General features: G+C 41.6%; 1 pseudogene; it reads right to left on the bottom strand.

The window, feature by feature from the left end:
• Window positions 1–5215: 5215 nt before the first annotated feature.
• The window catches only part of LOC113897479, a 74918-nt pseudogene continuing 62732 nt past the window's right edge, over window positions 5216–17401 (bottom strand).

Here is a 17401-nt window from a genome sequence, read left to right as displayed (position 1 = left end):
TAGTCTAGGTGGGTTATATTTAGCATGAGATACAGGATCCCAAGGGCATCCCCGGTGGCCCTAGTGGTAAAGAACCTATCTGCCAATGCAAGAGACATAAGAGACTCTGGTTCAATCTTTGGGTCTGGAAGGTCCCCTAGAAGACATGGCAACCCACTCCAGCATTCTTGCCTGGAGATCCCATGGGCAGAGGAACCTGGTGGGCTACAGTCCATAGGGCTGTAAAGAGTCAGACGTGACTGAAGTGACTTAGCACACACACATAGGATCCCAAAGTATCCGTTCACTTTCTTCATTTTCAGATCATAGTGTGATATAAGTTGACTTTCCTGAGTCACTAAGGGGGGCTTCTTGAAACTAGCCAACACTTTGACTCTTTTGATGAGACCACTGGGTTTGCAGAAACGGGCTAAGCTTCTAGAATCTAGAATACAAGTATTGCCATTTTCTAAAGACATACACACTGAATGCAGATTTGCTTCAGCAAATGTAACCTGTATAAAAAAGGCTTTATAGTTAGCTGGTAAACAAACACCCTAGTGGACAAATGTCTGTATTTGTTACCAGGAAACTAAGATGGAGGGCTTCCCTGGGGGCTCAGTGGTAAAGAATCTGCCTGCCAATGTAGGAGATGCAGGTTTGATCTCTGGGTCAGGAAGATCCCCAAGGAAATGGCAACCGACTCTGGTATTCTTGCCTGGAAAATCCCATGGACAGAGGAGCCTGGCTGGTTACAGTCCATGGGTTTACAAAAGAGTTGGGCGTGATTTAGCAACTAAACAACAACAACTAGGATAGGAGATTAAAAAATGCCCAAAACTATTTACCAGAAATGCTGTTATCAGTCTTGGACAAATTGTGTTACATCTCCATGAAGTGTGTGGCAGTTTCTTTTGGGGTTTGGTATTGATCAGAGAGGGTAAAATTAGAGAACAGACCTTGTAATTTGCATCTAGGTATCCTTCATGTGAGCATCTGAATTTGAGTCCTTCCAAAAGTAGACCCTGTGACAAGGAGCTGGGTCCAAGATGTTTATTTGGGAGATGGAATGAAGGAGAGGGGAGAGAGACATAGGAAGGAAAGAAGAGCCAATAAAACGTGTGACCATGGGCAGATTAGTGCTGTGGGCAGCTGAGGTTCAATCCTGCTGGGGATGCTTTGAGGAATAATACAGGATTTCACTGCAGGTTCCTCCCACCCCCCAGGGAGGAAGATGATGCAGAACCACCAACTCCTGCCCTTTCTTGCTTGAGGGTTGCTCCTGAGGAATCAGCTTTCGGGTGTTTTGCCTGCAGGTGACCACTGGGGTCGGCTAAGCCTGGAGATGGGGAACCAATGGCATATGCTACAGTAAGGAAATACTATTCCAGTGACTTGGAGAACATAGGATCTTTGTATAGCACTTTATAGTTCTCCCTTTCTTTAAACATCACCATGACAACCACCACAAAATAGAACACCTAAAGTTAGGAATAATTTAAAATTTCAGGGAATGTGGACTATAGGGGAGATTTGCATTTCCATTCGATAAAAAGGCTTTACAGGAAAAATCCAATACTCTAAGTTGATGGTGGCTCTTTATTGTCCATATATGTGCTGTTAGCATTGATTTCCCTCTCTTGCATCTTGCATAATTATAGTACAATATCAAATCCAGGAAACTGATATTGATGATATTGACACAATCCAGTGACCTTATTTGGATTTTTAGCAGTTTTACATGCACTCATCTGTGTATAGCTAGTTCTTTGTAATTTTATCAGCTGGGCAGATGTGTGTGGCTGCTACCACACTGAAGGTACAAGATAGTTCCATTCCAAGGATCACTTAATAGCCACAACCTCCTCCTTCTCTTCCCCCGCCCCACTAATCAGTGCTGGCAACCCTTAATCTGCTGTTCAACTCTATAATCGCATCATTTTGAGAATGATGTGTAAAAGGAATCATACAGATGACCTAGAATGGAAAAGAATGTGAATCACTTTGCTGGACACCTGAAACTACCACAGCATTATAAATCAACTATAGTTTCAATAAAAAATTTTTTTTGGAAAAGGAATCATATAGGTATAGCCTTTGAGAAATTTTCTCAGTGTATCTCCCTTCAGATCCAACCAAGTTCTCATGTGTTGTTAAGTTGTCAATAGTTTGTTCCTGGGACTTCCCTGGTGGTTCAGTGACTATGATTCCAGGTCCCAGTGTAGAGGACCCGGGTTTGATCCCTAGTCAGGGAACTAGATCCCACATGCTACAACTAAGAGTTCACATGTTGCAACTAAAGATCTTGCATGCTGCAAAGAGATCGAAGATCCCATCTGCAGCTAAGACCTGGCAAGCCAATTAATGAATACATAAATAAAAGTAAACAAATATTAAAAAATTGTTTCTTCTTATTGCAGAGTAGTATTTCATGGTTTAGATGCCTCACAACCTCTAGCCATTCACCCACTGAAGGACATTTCAGTTGGTTCCTATTTGGGGACATTGTGTATAAAGCTGACCATCTGTGTACAGGTTTTTGTGTGAATATCAGTTTCTGGCACAAGTGCCCAAGAGTGTATTTGTCAGGCCATGTGGTAAATGCAGAATTAGTTTTGTGAGAAACGGCTTCACTCTTTCCCAGAGTGGCTGTGCCATTGCACACTTCCACCAGTGATGAGTGGTCCACACCCTTTCCAGAATGTAGTTAGTATTGATCTCTTTTCTTGGATCAGAGAGTCAGAAGAGTCTTACTTTTGTTTGAGAACAGTGCTGTGTTTGTGAACTTTGCAAGACATTAGTCCCATGCTTGGGCCATCTAGCTGATAACTCTTTTCATTTTTGCTCTTCTGCTTTCTGATTGGCTCTCTTTTTACTTTGAAATAACAATATATGTGATAAGTTGCAATAAATCAAAGCATTTCCAATGACTAACTTCCCTCAGGTTAAAAAATATAAAGGGCCCTTCCCTAGTCTGTAAAGGTAAGTAAGTGACTCACTATATCCAGAATCAAAGCAAGAAGATGGATGGAACAGGGAGAAAAATGAAGGATGGGAGAACAGAGGAAAAGGATCAAAGGAATCTATTATTATAGGACATAATGAATATGTAATAGTTGTGAATAGGCTAAATAGCTTCAGTACACACAGAAACAAAGAGAAATGTATCTGTAGTGATACTGGCCTGTGAGCTATTAATACTTTAAGGGGGCTTGGCTGATTATATAGACTTGATGAATTTGTTAGAGTTACACTGTGCTGTGCGTAGTCGCTCAGCTGTGTCCAACTCTTTGCAACTTCATGGTCAGTAGCCTGTCAGGCTCCTCCGTCCATCGGGTTCTCCAGGCAAGAATACTGGAGTGGGTAGTCTATCCCTTCTCCAGGGGATCTTCCCAATCCAGGGATCGAACCCAGGTCTCCCGCATTGCAGGTGGATTCTTTACCATCTGAGCTATCAGGGAAGCCCTTAGAGTAACACAATTCGGGTTAAAAGGGGCAGGAAGGCCCATCAATTTAGATGTCATCTTAGAAATAATACCATAGTTTTAAGAATGATGTAAAGAATACACAGAGCAATTAAACTGCTTGTCCAAAGTCACACAGGGAGCTGACTGCAAACAAGGGCCAGAGACCCATACAGCATGAGACTGCAGTGTGCTTCCTACAAAACTGTGTGGGGTAATTCATTTAAAAAAAGATCCTTACCCTGACCCATGTCAGGTATGTTCATGCCCTAGGCCTGCATTTTTTCATGGCCAAGGCCTGCTTTTTTTGCTTTCCTTGGTGCACGGCTGCTCTGAGTTGGAAGCGTCCAAGTTATTTCATTTTGTCTTATATACCTATCGAACTCCAGAGAACAGGCCCAGAACAACCGAGTGACTTGTTTTCAAAGATCCACTTGTTCTCAGAGATGTTTGAAGGCTCAGAAGTAAAAACCAGAGCTGATTGTTAAAAAAAAAAAAATAGATTAGCTAGAGCAGGTTTTAAAATAGCAAGACTTAAAGTGATTCAATGTTAATTGAATACTGAGTAAGGAAGAGGTAGGGAGTTAATTGAATGAGTGAGCTTGGGGTTTTGGGTAATTTTTTTCATGATGTGAAGGAAATTATAACAGAGTTGGATGCAGATCAGGGGGTAGAAAGAGAGGCAGCATGCTCTTTGGAAGCCGTAAATGAAAGCCATTTACTTTGGTGGGAAACACATAAGCTTGTTGGATTACTGGCTTTTCCCTTTTGCTTATAAAATTCTTCTTTAAAAAAAACAAAACCTTTATTTTTTGTTATAAAAGTTATATGCTATTTGAAGACAATGTAGAAACTATGAAAAAGCAAAAAGAAGTAAAACAGCAAAAAAGAACAAAATAAATATCATTTGTGATTTCATCACTGCTAGCATTTTAGTTATATGCTTTTACTCTTTTATATGGGTATTATCATTTATATATTTATACATATATTATATGTTTATAAATAAAGGTTTATATTTTTTATGAACCTATCAAAATTTAATAGTGGTAAATGTCTTTCTGACATAATTTTAAATCACTGCCTCATATTCTATTGTATGAGTGTATTTATAGAATACACTTATATTGTATAAATATAATACAATATATTATATTGATATACCCAATATTATTTCCCTCTTGTAAACAACATGGTCATGGGTGTTATAGCTTCATTTTTTGTAATTATCCACAATTTTTTCCTTAGATTGAGTTTGGAATTCTAGTGTCAAATGAATTGTAAATTTTGGGACTTTTGATTCCTACTGCAAAATTATAAACCTGGAAATAAATGGATAAGCTGTCATTCCCAGACCCAGTTTATAAGTTTCTCCACATTCTTTCCCAAATGGTTCCATTATTTATTTTTAAATTGTCAATTTAGTAAATGAAAAAATATATGTATATTTACACTTTTCATTTCTTTGATTACTAAGGACATTATACTTAAAAAAAACCCCAATATTTGGGTTCTGTGTTTGTAAATTATCTGAGCATGTTCTTTGACTATAATTTTTTCTATTGGGGGACTTATCTTTTTCTCATCAATTCTTTTAAACTTTAAATTAAATTGAAATTTCAATTAGAAAATAAAATAAAACAAACCAATCCCTTCCCGAAACAGAGATTAGTACAAATAGAGATGCCAATATCCCAACTGAAAAAAAAAAAGATAGTCAGATTATAAACTGTTACAAAAATAAGATGGAAAATTTTAACAAACTGTTTAAGCTATTTTCTTAAAAGACATTTCTTTCACTGCCAGAGATCTTGAACATACTTCTGGTCAGTCATCCAGATGCAGTTCTTCACATAATTGATGAACTTGGGTTCCACTTTTGGAAGAGAACCACCTTTTTCTATACTTGCTTGCCTTCTACTTAATGTGTTCTCTAAAATCAGCTCCTTTTGGTGTTTTAGGAGTTTTTCTATGTTTTTGAGATTCTTGACCTTTTCATCTTGGTGTCAATAGTTTTGAGTCTTGTCATTCTGGTTTGATTTTTATGCATTTTAGACCTGGGTTCAATCCCTGGGTCATGAAGATCACCTAGAAGAGAGAATGGCAACCCACTCCAGTATTCTTGCCTGGAGAATCCCATGGGTGGAGGAATCTTGCCGACTGCAGTCCATAGGGTTGCAAAGAGTTGGGCACAACTGAAATGACTGTCAATAAAGGACAGAAATGGTATGGACTTAACAGAAGCAGAAGATATTAAGAAGAGGTGGCAAGAATACAAAGGAGAACTGTGCAAAAAAGATCTTCACGACCCAGATAATCACAATGGTGTGATCACTCAGTTAGAGCCAGACATTCTGGGAAGTGAAGTCAAGTGGGCCTTAGGAAGCATCACTTCGAACAAAGCTAGTGGAGGTGATGGAATTCCAGTTGAGCTATTTCAAATCCTAAAAGATGATGCTATGAAAGTGCTGCACTCAATATGCCAGCAAATTTGGAAAACTCACAGTGGCCACAGGACTGGAAAAGGTCAGTTTTCATTCCAATCCCAAAGAAAGGCAATGCCAAAGAATGCTCAAACTACCACACAATTGCACTCATCTCACACACTAGCAAAGTAATGCTCAAAATTCTCCAAGCCAGGTTTCAGCAATACGTGAACTGTGAACATCCAGATATTCAAGCTGGTTTTAGAAAAGGCAGAGGAACCAGAGAATAAATTGCCAACATCTGCTGGATCATGGAAAAAGCAAGAGAGTTCCAGAAAAACATCTATTTCTGCTTTATTGACTACGCCAAAGCCTTTGACTGTGTGGACCATGATAAACTGTGGAAAATTCTGAAAGAGATGGGAACACCAGATCACCTGACCTGCCTCTTGAGAAACCTGTATGCAGGTCAGGAAGCAACAGTTAGAACTGGACATGGAACCACAGACTGGTTCCAAATAGGAAAAGGAGTACGTCAAGGTTGTATATTGTCACCCTGCTTATTTAACTTCTAAGCAGAGTACATCATGAGAAATGCTGGGCTTGAGGAAGCACAAGCTTGAATCAAGATTGCCGGGAGAAATATCAGTAACCTCAGATATGCAGATGACATCACCCTTATGGCAGAAATTGAAGAGGAGCTAAAAAGCCTCTTGATGAAAGTGAAAGAGGAGAGTGAGAAAGTTGGCTTAAAGTTCAACATTCAGAAAACTAAGATTATGACATCTGGTCCCATCACTTCATGGCAAATAGATGGGGAAACAGTGGAAACAGTGGCTGACTTTAGTTTTTGGGGCTCCAAAATCACTGCAGATGGTGACTGCAGCCATGAAATTAAAATACATATATTCTTTGGAAGTAAAGTTATGACCAACCTAGACAGCATATTAAAAAGCAGAGACATTACTTTGCCAACAAAGGTCCGTCTAGTTAAGGCTATGGTTTTTCTAGTAGCCATGTATGGATGTGAGAGTTGGACTATAAAGAAAGCTGAAAGTGAAGTCACTCAGTCGTGTCTGACTCTTTGCGACCCTATGGACTGTAGCCTACCATGCTCCTCAGTCCATGGGATTTTCCAGGCAAGAGTACTGGAGTGGGTTGCCATTTCCTTTTCCAGGGGATCTTCCCAACCCAGGGATCGAACCTGGGTCTCCTGTACTGCAGGCAGATGCTTTACCACCTGAGCCACCATGGAAGCCCCAAAGAAAGCTGAGCACTGAAGAATTGATGCTTTTGAACTGTGGTGTTGGAGAAGACTCTTGAGAGTCCCTTGGACTGCAAGGAGATCCAGCAAGTCCATCCTAAAGGAGATCAGTCCTGGGTGTTCATTGGAAGAACTGATGGTGAAGCTGAAACTCCAATACTTTGGCCACCTGATGCGAAGATCTGGCTCATTTGAAAAGATCCTGATGCTGGGGAAGATTGAGGGCAGGAGGCGAAGGGGATGACAGAGGATGAGATCGTTGGATGGACATGAGTTTGGGTATACTCCAGGATTTGGTGATGGACAGGGAAGCCTGGTGTCCTGTGATCCATGGGGTTGCAAAGAGTTGGACACGACTGAGTGACTGAACTGAACTGAACTGAAGTGACTTAGCACACACACATATTTCATATGGATTCCTTTACTGGAGCCTTTTCTTCAGCTTCCTCATTATATTCATTATCATCATCATCTTCACAGCAAGTTTGACCTTTTTTTTGGTGGAAGTTTGCCGCCACTTTCAGGAGCAGATAACTTTCCAGACATACTTAGGAGTTTCACCTTCTCCTCTTCATCTTTTGATTCTTCATCTTCCTTCACACCAACCAAGTACTGTCTACTAATATGCATGAACCATCCCTTAACTCTAAGCCACAAGTGGTGTTATTTCAAAGCTCCCAAGGGAAACCGTTGACTATATAGATGTTTTCAAAGTTGCCAACTTTGACTGTTTGCATAATTCATTGCCACTGTTTTGGTAATGTGCAATTTATCTTTTGTATCAGTTATTCTTAGAGCTAACTGTAGGTCATCTTCCATTATTGTTGTTGTTGAGTTGCTCAGCCATGTCTGACTCTTTGTGACCCCATGGACTGCAGCATGCCAGGCTTCCCTGTCCTTCACCATCTGCCATAGTTTGCAGAAACTAATGTCCATTGAGTCAGTGAAGCTATCCACCCATCTGATCCTCTGTCGAACCCTTCACCTCCTGTCCTCAATCTTTCCCAGCATTAGGGTCTTTTCTAATGAGTCGGCTCTTTGCATCAGTTGGCCAAAGTATTGGAGCTTCAGCTTCAGCATCAGTCCTTCCAATGAATATTCAGGATTGGTTTTCTTTAGGATTGACTGGTTTGATTTATTTGCAGTCCAAGGAACTGTCAAGAGTCTTCTCCAATACCACAATTCAAAAGCATCAATTCTTTGGTGCTCAGCCTTCAATTCTTCAGTGCTCAGCCTTCTTCCATTATCATCCACTTTAAAATCACAAGTTTTGGTCAGTTCTGGGGACTCAAGGACTCATGTTCATTTCAACTAAACTGTCCTTGGGGTACTGACTGGTACTTGATAGGAGAGAAAGTGGATGGAGATACAGTCATGAAGGAGGGAATCACACAGGGGTTCCTCTTGATTTTTAATTGCTTTGTGTACATTAAGTTTGGGGCCTCCCTTGTAGCTCAGTCAGTAAAGAATTTCCTGCAGTGCAGGAGACCCAGGTTCAATTCCAGGGTTGGGAAGATCCCTTGGAGAAGGAAATGGCAACCCACTCCAGTATTCTTGCCCTGAGAATCCGATGGACAGAGAAGCCTAGCAGGCTACAGTCCATGGGGTCACAAGAGTTGGATACGACTTAGAGACTAAACCACCACCACATTAAGTTTACTCATTCTTTATCTGTTTTCTTTGTTGCCAAAATTTTTTTCTCTATTCTTTTTAGGCTTTGAATTTTGTTGATGTACTTTTCTATGTTAGTAATCTTTGTTGCTGTTACTTTTTTTCCCCTTTAATTTGTTTGATTGCTTTGAGCTTTTAGGCAGTCAAATCTATTACAGTTGTGATTTCTGTCATTGGTATCACACTTAGAAAGACTACCTCCCTCCTTAGATAATACAATACTTGTTTACATTTCCTTCTAGTCCTTTATCATTTCATTTTACATTTGCAATGTATTTAGGTAAAAGGTCTTATTTCAGGAAACGACTTCAGAATATTATGTTCTAACTTAAGTGTGTATATAGCCTATTAGGATGATTAATTACTAACCAACACTGTTATATTTCTGTTGTAAATGACTCATTTGAAAAGACCCTGATGCTGGGAAAGATTGAAAGTGGGAGGAGAAGGGGATGACAGAGGATGAGATGGTTGGATGGCATCACTGACTCAATGGACATGAGTTTGATTAAACTCCAGGAGTTGGTGATGGACAGGGAGGCCTTGCGTGCTGCAGTCTATGGGATTGCAAAGAGTCGGACATGACTGAGTGACTGAACTGACTGACTTGTGTAGAGTATGTCTATTCCTGTAAATACTGTTACTCACACCTGGGCCCAGAGCCCTGCTGTGAGCATCACTTTTTCATTGCCTGAAAGTCGGGATAGACCTTGGGTTTCACATATAAGTAAGAGGGTCATCACCATAATGTTACTTGGCAAACTCAAATTCTTTTTTTTTTTTTTTTGCTTCTCAAACACCTAAAATTAGGATCATGTGTTTTCCTTAAGATCTATGAGAATAGTTGATATACTTCAGTCATTGGTCAGAGTGCATGTTTTGTGAGTAAAGCTCTCCTGGGGGATGGTGAAGAGGAGGGAGTAGCTGGCCCTCTGGGGACTTCATGCTTCAGCACCTGTACCAAGGCACTCCCAGCTGGGAGGACCTCAGCGCCCCAGACACCTCTCAGCACAAACAACATCATTCCATGCTGTGCATTTCTGAATGCCTCCAGCTGTAAAACAGATTGCTTTCTATGTTAGAATTAAATTTTGTCTTTTCCTTCTCTTTCTTTTGCAAAGCTTCAAATGCGAGAACAAGTGCCAGCTGTTGGATCAGAGGACTCTTCCTACAGTACAAAAGTGCATGCACTATCCCAGATTTGCAAATATGTAGAAGATGGCACATCTTGTTATTTTTGTTTTTGAGGTTCCTAAACTCATGTCTTCTAAAATGCAGGTTGCCAGTAGAGTTTTGTAGGTAGGTGACCCAGGAGAGGTGAAATGAGTGGGCAGAGAGAGCCATGAGGAATTCCACACATTTGGGAAATACTTTCATTAATATTTTGTATTTGTGTTTTAAATTTTGGGAGTGACTCATAGGCACTTAGTACAAAAAAGTGATGAAATTAATCTTGCCAGTAATGAGGTTGCTTGGCCTTTCTGTTAGCAGACACTGAGCTCATGGGCTGTAGGATGTTTAATTGGCTGCCTGGTGGTTTGTGAAAGCAATGTGGGTTGAGTTTCACTTTAACAAGTGTTATAGTACATCAACCTTGTCATATTGTCTCCAGATGTTATTAAAGTTAGGGAGTGATACACTGAATTGTCTGTTTTCCTTATTTAGGCAAAACAGACGTTCAGGACTCACTACTCAGACACAGTAAATTAGGGGCGGATATACTGAGTGAGCGGAGAAGGCAATGGCAACCCACTCCAGTGTTCTTGCCTGGAGAATCCCAGGGATGGGGGAACCTGGTGGGCTGCAGTCTATGGGGTCACACAGAGTTGGACACGACTGAAGCGACTTAGCAGCAGCAGCAGCATACGGAGTGAAGGCTTCCCAGCTGGTGCTAGTGGTAAAGAATCCACCTGCAATGCAGGAGACCCGGTTTGACCCCTGGATCAGGAGGATTCCCTGGAGGAGGGCATGGCAACTCACTCCAGTATTCTTGCCTGGAGAATTCCATGGACAGAGGAGCCTGGTAGGCTCCTCTGCCCTTAGGGTTGCAAAGAGTTGGACATGACTGAAGCGACTTAGCTCATGTTGAGTGAAATGAATACTTTGTGTGGTCTAGAAGAATAAATATTGTAACCATTGTCATGCTCTGGCTATATTTAAAAACAATAAGTGATATTAATACAGTTTGCTGCTGCTGCTGCTGCTGCTAAGTCGCTTCAGTCATGTCCGACTCTGTGCGACCCCACTGATGGCAGCCCACCAGGCTCCCCCGTCCCTGGGATTCTCCAGGAAAGAACATTGGAGTGGGTTGCCATTTCCTTCTCCAATGCATGAAAGTGAAAAGTGAAAGTGAAGACGCTCAGTCGTGTCTGACTCTTCACAACCCCATGGACTGCAGCCCACCAGGCTCCTCCATCCATGGGATTTTCCAGGCAAGAGTACTGGAGTGGGGTGCCATTTGTTCTTCAAATGCCTAGTTGGAGCTCAAGGGTTATGAAATCAGACTCTTGAGTAGTGGGTTGTGAAAGTGCTAGAGACTGAATTGTGTTCCCACCAGTAGTTCATGGGGCTTCCCAGGTGGTGCTAGTGGTGAAGAACCCACCTACCAATGCAGGAGACAAAAGATGAGGGTTCAGTCCCTGAGTTGGGAAGATCCCCTGGAGGAGGGCATGGCAACGTACTCTAGTATTCTTGCCTGCAGAATCCCCATGGATAGATGATCCTGGGGGGCTACAATCCATAGGGTCATACAGAGTCAAACATGACTGAAGTGACTTAGCATGCACATCTGCACTAATTCATATGCTTAATATAATGTGACTGTATTTGGAGATATGGCTTTTAACAGGTAACTAATGTTAAGTGAGGTTGAGTTCTTACCTGATAGAACTGTTTGTATTATAAAAATTGGGAAGATCTCTCCCCCTCCACTCTCTATTTCTCTCTCCCCACATGCACACACAGAGGCAAGGCCATAGGAGAAGGCAACCAACTGCAACCAAGGTAGAGAACTCTCACTGGATATCAACCCTGTTGGTACAGAGAAATCTAGCTTCCATAACTGTGAGCAAATAAATTTCTACTGTTTAAGCCACTCGGTTTATGATAATTTGTTATGGTAGAATAAGCAGACAGAAAGGAGATAGCATGTTAAATATAGCTCCAGAGGGGATCTTCAGAGGCTGAAGGTTGAAAGCAAAAGAGTGCTTCTCTGTGAATGACCTTTAACAACCATAGTGGGTGAACCAGCAGGTCTGGGAGAGGACCTGTCAGAAACATGAGACTGGGTTTACCTCTCAGCATTGCCTCATTTGGGTCTCAGATTTCCTCACCTGTGAAAAGAGGTGATGAGGTTAGCTTTTATTTAAGTTCAACCCACTCCAGTATTCCTGCCTGGAGAATCCCCATGGACAGAGGAGCCTGGCGGGCTACAGTCCATGGAGTAGCAAGAGTCAGACATGACTTAACTTCTAAACCACCACCATGAGTTACTGCATTGTTGATGGGGAGGATTTGGGGCTGGTTCCAGGAATACTGGGGGCTGTCTCACATAGGGTGCATGTCACAACTGCAGGTGCCACATCCTCTACCGGGATTGGTGACCTCAAACACAGATATAAACACAAGATGCCCTGACCTCCTGCTCAAAGAAGGTCAGTATGTCTCTCCCTGTCACACTTAGTTTTGTGTGAAAGATCCTGAAAGTTGTATGATAAGCAGTTAGTGCCTGTGAGTAGAACTTGTAATTTACTTCTGGGGGTAAATTGTTTCCCAGGACACAATTGAATTGGGTCCAGGGAAGATAGTTTCATGAGGGGCTTGAGGAAATGCCATGTGAAAGAGGGGGAAGCCAACAGAGAAAGTCTGGAGTTTCAGGAAAGCTGGCTGGTACTCAGGGTGTGGCCCTTGGGAGAATTATCTTCTTTCATTAGGCGTGAAAGAAAAGAGTATAGAGTTTGGGGAATGAGAAGTCCAAATAAATGAACTAATGTGTATATGAGCTTTGCAATGCATAAATGGGGTTCATATACATAACCTCATTGATTCTTGGCACATTTCTGCATGGGTTCAATCTTTACCAGTTGAGTACCTTGTTCTAGTTCCCAAGTAAAATATGTGATTCAGAGAGGCTAAAATGACCACCTATGTCACCAAGTTCATAGAGTGCAGATTGGAGGCTTAAACCTGTGGTTTCTGACCCCCAAGTTGGGCTCTTGAAAGGGATAGAGTAAAATGGAGTTCAGCATCTTTGGGTGAAGGTGGGGAAAAATGTTACATGTTACTCACCCTGTTTTTCTCCATTCCATCCTAATCATCCTTATAGGGTAACTAGACAAAGATCCTTTTCCAGATTCTAGGCTGAAAAGACGTCCCTACCTCAGGAACACATATTTATTCTCTCACTCTCACAAAATATAGTCTCTCTCCACTCCTTGCTTCCTTTGGTTGAGTCACATTATTTAGATGTGAAGGTGGGAAGAGATAAATCCTTGTGACCCAATGACTGAGAGAACCATTAAGAAAGAATAACTTCCTTTGAGGACAGACTTGACCTTTTCAAACTGAGACTCTCTAGCTCAAGACACCTTCCCTGTTGGTTCGTTTCCTTCAATGTGAGGATCTCATATTGAGAGGGAGACAATCAAGGAGGCTGTCACAGTCACTCTGATGAAGGACAGTGGCATCTGGAACTGGGAATTAAGATGATGATTGTGGTTGGACATTTAGGCCATGATGACTTGAATATGGACATAAAAGGGGGAATATTGTCAAGAATAGCTCCTAGGTTTCTGGCCTATGTGTTCAGGAGGATGTAAATACTATTTACTGTGAAAAAGATAATGGAAAGGGGGCCAAGTGAGATGGCGTTTCATGAGTTCAGTCCCTGTCTTATGTTAGTGAAAGTTGCAAAGAACAGAAAGTTTCTACTGGAATGGTCAGGAGTGTGTGTGGTTTGCAGAACAGAATCTACAGTAATATACTCTAGGACTTAAAAAGTAGCGCAACAGTTCAGGGATAGTGAGGTTCTTTCCTGTCTACCTACTGTGACGTGTAGCCCTTTACCCCTTTGCTTATCTCCTCATAGTTCAGGATGGCTGCTGTGACCCTGCCTTTGTACCTGCTTTACAAGTAGAAACTTGGCAGCAGGGCCAAGAGGTGGAGGGCTGTATCCTAGCAAAGATTTTCCCTTTCACTTGGGAAGGATTCTCTTCTCCAGGAACTCTTCTGACATCACATTGGCCTGATCTAAGTTTTATGACCTCCCTTAGCTAAATGGAGGCTTGGAAATGCAGTATTGTAGCTTTCTATCCTGTACAGGTAGAGAAAGGTCAAGGAGAGGGATGTGTGAATAACTTTTAAGACTTGCATATGTGGTATGAAGCTTGGGTGCTTTGTGTCATCCAAATAGAGATTTCAAGGAAAGAGGAGATATTTTGGCCCAGAGCTATTCTTCTCCTTTCCCCTCCTAAGGGGAAACATGTGATTTGGTGACAATTTTAAAATATGGGAGTTAAGATATGTGCCTCGTATCCTCAAAATAAAAGGAAAGCAGAAAAACTCTGCAAGAAATTTGATCAACCAAAAGGATGATTCCTTAATATTAACTACTATTATTGGAAGTAGGTGGCTAAAAGGACTTTAAAATAAGGGCCCAATAATTCTGTGTGTGTATCTTGCATCAACCCAGCCAGTCTCTTTGATGGTGCATGAATCTGTAGCATTAGCTTTTAATAACCTGGTCACTCTGGGCCACATTATAAGCTTTAATGCACCAATTATAATAACAGTAATAACCTTCCTGCTTCATGGGATGAATCTCATTTTACCCCATATATTTTCTCCTTGAGAAGAGATGATGAGATAAAAGCTAATGTCATCTCATAGGGGATTGTCACTGAGGAGGTGACAGTCGAGCAGAGGCCTGAAGGAAGTGAGGGAGGAACCTGCAGGGGAAAGAATTCAGGCAGAGGTGGAAGCAGGCCTGAGGACCCAAGCTGGGTTAAAAATTTTGTTACCATATAGAGACAGTTCTGGGAGAAGTCTCCCAAGAGAGAAATGGAATAGTAACATCAGTCTTCTTCATTTTAAACATTTAAAGTGAACTATGAAAATGACACATAGGAAAAGTATGATATGGGATTTCCTATTTCCACTGGCACTTTGAGCCCTTTTCCTTGCAAGCCATCTTTCCTTGTTGATTTGGTTTCTAGAACTGCATTTGCATCAATCAGGATACATGGGGTGTCAGCAACAGAAATCTTGGCTAACTTTTATCTTACATAAATGAAGTCTGGAGGTAGGAAGTTTTGGGGTTGGTTTAGCAATACAACAACTTTTCTCTCACAGGGATAAGATGACTACAGTAACTCCAAGCATCCCTCAAAGGTGCCCCAAATAGGAAGGAAGGTGAAGACCAAAAATGAAGGTCTCCCTCTTTCCAGCTCTCTGTTTATTTACAGGACAAAGATCTCCTCGGCAAAGTCCTGCTTATGTCTCACGGACTGGTATTCAGTCAACTGCCCTTCCCTGAAGATTATCAGCAAATGGTAATAGAACAGTCCCATTGACTTGCACAGAGCTTGGCTCATCCTCAGAGGTTGAGGGAGGGGTTTAGCTACTCTGAGCTTGTTGTGGCCAAACCAAATTGATTTGTATTGACTATGGACGGAGGAATAATTGCTGAGGAGTATGTAACCAGCAGTGTCTGTCACACCAGCACAACCACGAATCCTCTCAAGTTCGGTCATAGAAGAGATGAGTACTTTCCCTTTTTTTTTTTTTTTTCTGTCCAGATGTGGCTCCTCACATGCATTTCCTGACAAACCTAGAGGGTGGATTCACCTTGTCCTAAGTTGGGTTACCTCTGACGCTGACCTGAGGCAAAGATTCAAATGCAAAGAGCTTCTTTAGGAGTTGCATGGAACATTGACAAGGATGAGGAAAGTGATACGGGGATGGGAGGGCAGTCAATCAAGGATGAATTGGTCACTAGTTACCAAGGTGAGCAATTGGAGCTTAATCTTGGGGAAATTGGGAAATAGAAGAAAGCACATGCCTCAGAATGATTCCATTTAGAGGTGAGGAAGCTGAGGTATTTATCCTCCAACTCTCATTGGTCATTGGTGAGGGTTGCTTTGGAGATGTGCTAATTTTCCAGAACTCCTGGCCTGCACATGTCTGTAGGGCAATCTTCTATGGCTCTGGAAAAAGCTCTCAGGTCCAGAGATGCAGATAATTGGTGGTGGAGGTTATCCAAAGCACAAAGAGATGGTAGGATCTAAGGGACATGAGAGGGGGAGTCACAGCATTGGCCGCAAACCCTGCCTCTAAAGATGAAGAGCCCCTTCCTTAACATGCACTCAAGCTCTTTGGTGGAATGATTCTAACTTATATCTGTAACTTTATCTGTGGCCACCAGATATTGCATGCTCCTCAAAATAAGGATGGAACAGACATATAATTTTGTTGATGCAGCATCCTGCACGACACTGAGTATAACTTCTCTCTTATGTGCATTTTGTTGGTGTCATGTTGAGATAAGAGTGACTTCATATATATCACAACATTTGGGCCGGTAGTTCTTATCAGTAGTTTACATGTTGATACAACTTTTCCAGTAATACCAGTAAGTCGAGGGATAAAGTCCTTAAGAGCACAAGTTGTGTAACATGGAGTAAACCTACAGCACACCAAGGAAATGGAGATTGGGTGGATCCGCATAATCTGATTATGGTAGTGACTCAGGTGGTAATGTGCCTGCAATGCAGGAAACCCGGGTTTGATCCCTGGGTTCGAAAGATGCCCTGGAGAAGGGAATGACTACCCACTCCAGTACTCTTGCCTGGAGGATCCCATGGACAGAGGAACCTGGCAGGCTACAGTCCATGGGTTCACAAAGAGTCGAACATGACTGAGCAAAGAACACTTTCACTTTCTTTCAGTCAGCCCAGTGAAAAAATTCAGTATTGCAAATTCCAGAACATAATCACATTTTACATCTAGAGATTTCCTTGTGTCTCCTTGGAATCCAAATGAGAAGAAGCATAACAATTTCTAAGGTCTATATGGAACATAAGCTGTTTTATAAATGTGGAATAATCCATTGAGGATATAAGTAATGTTGAAGAGGCATCCCCAAAAAACCTTGCTTTTGATGTAATCTAGTCAAATGGATTATTTTTTTTCCTCCCGCCCCACCCCCACCTTCCCTGGTTCATTTTTGCCAAAGTGAGTTTCCATATGTTTCATCTAAATGAGTCACATTCAGAGAAATCATTCAAATTATCTGTGGGCACAGATACTTTTCTTTCATTTGTGGCCTGAAGGTGGGTAGTTATAGGGAGTGGGAAACGATGGTGGGCTTTTCTCCAAACCCCAAATCTTTGGCTTGCTGTGATTCTCTGAGCTCTCTGCAGCTCTAGGTTTATTCTCTACCAGAGGGAAATAGCCATAGCAAATTGCAAAGATTATTCAATTTCAGTCCACTTTAAGTGCCCTTAAAGGGAGACTGTACTCATGACTTCTCAAGGGATAGGCGATGCATCTTGCCACGAATAAAGTGCTGGTTGAGAGGTTTTAAATCACATTTTAGCTTG

The sequence above is a fragment of the Bos indicus x Bos taurus genome, chromosome 8 (assembly GCF_003369695.1).
Source record: "Bos indicus x Bos taurus breed Angus x Brahman F1 hybrid chromosome 8, Bos_hybrid_MaternalHap_v2.0, whole genome shotgun sequence".
NCBI lineage: Eukaryota > Metazoa > Chordata > Mammalia > Artiodactyla > Bovidae > Bos > Bos indicus x Bos taurus.
This window is presented reverse-complemented; position numbering and strand designations above follow the sequence as displayed.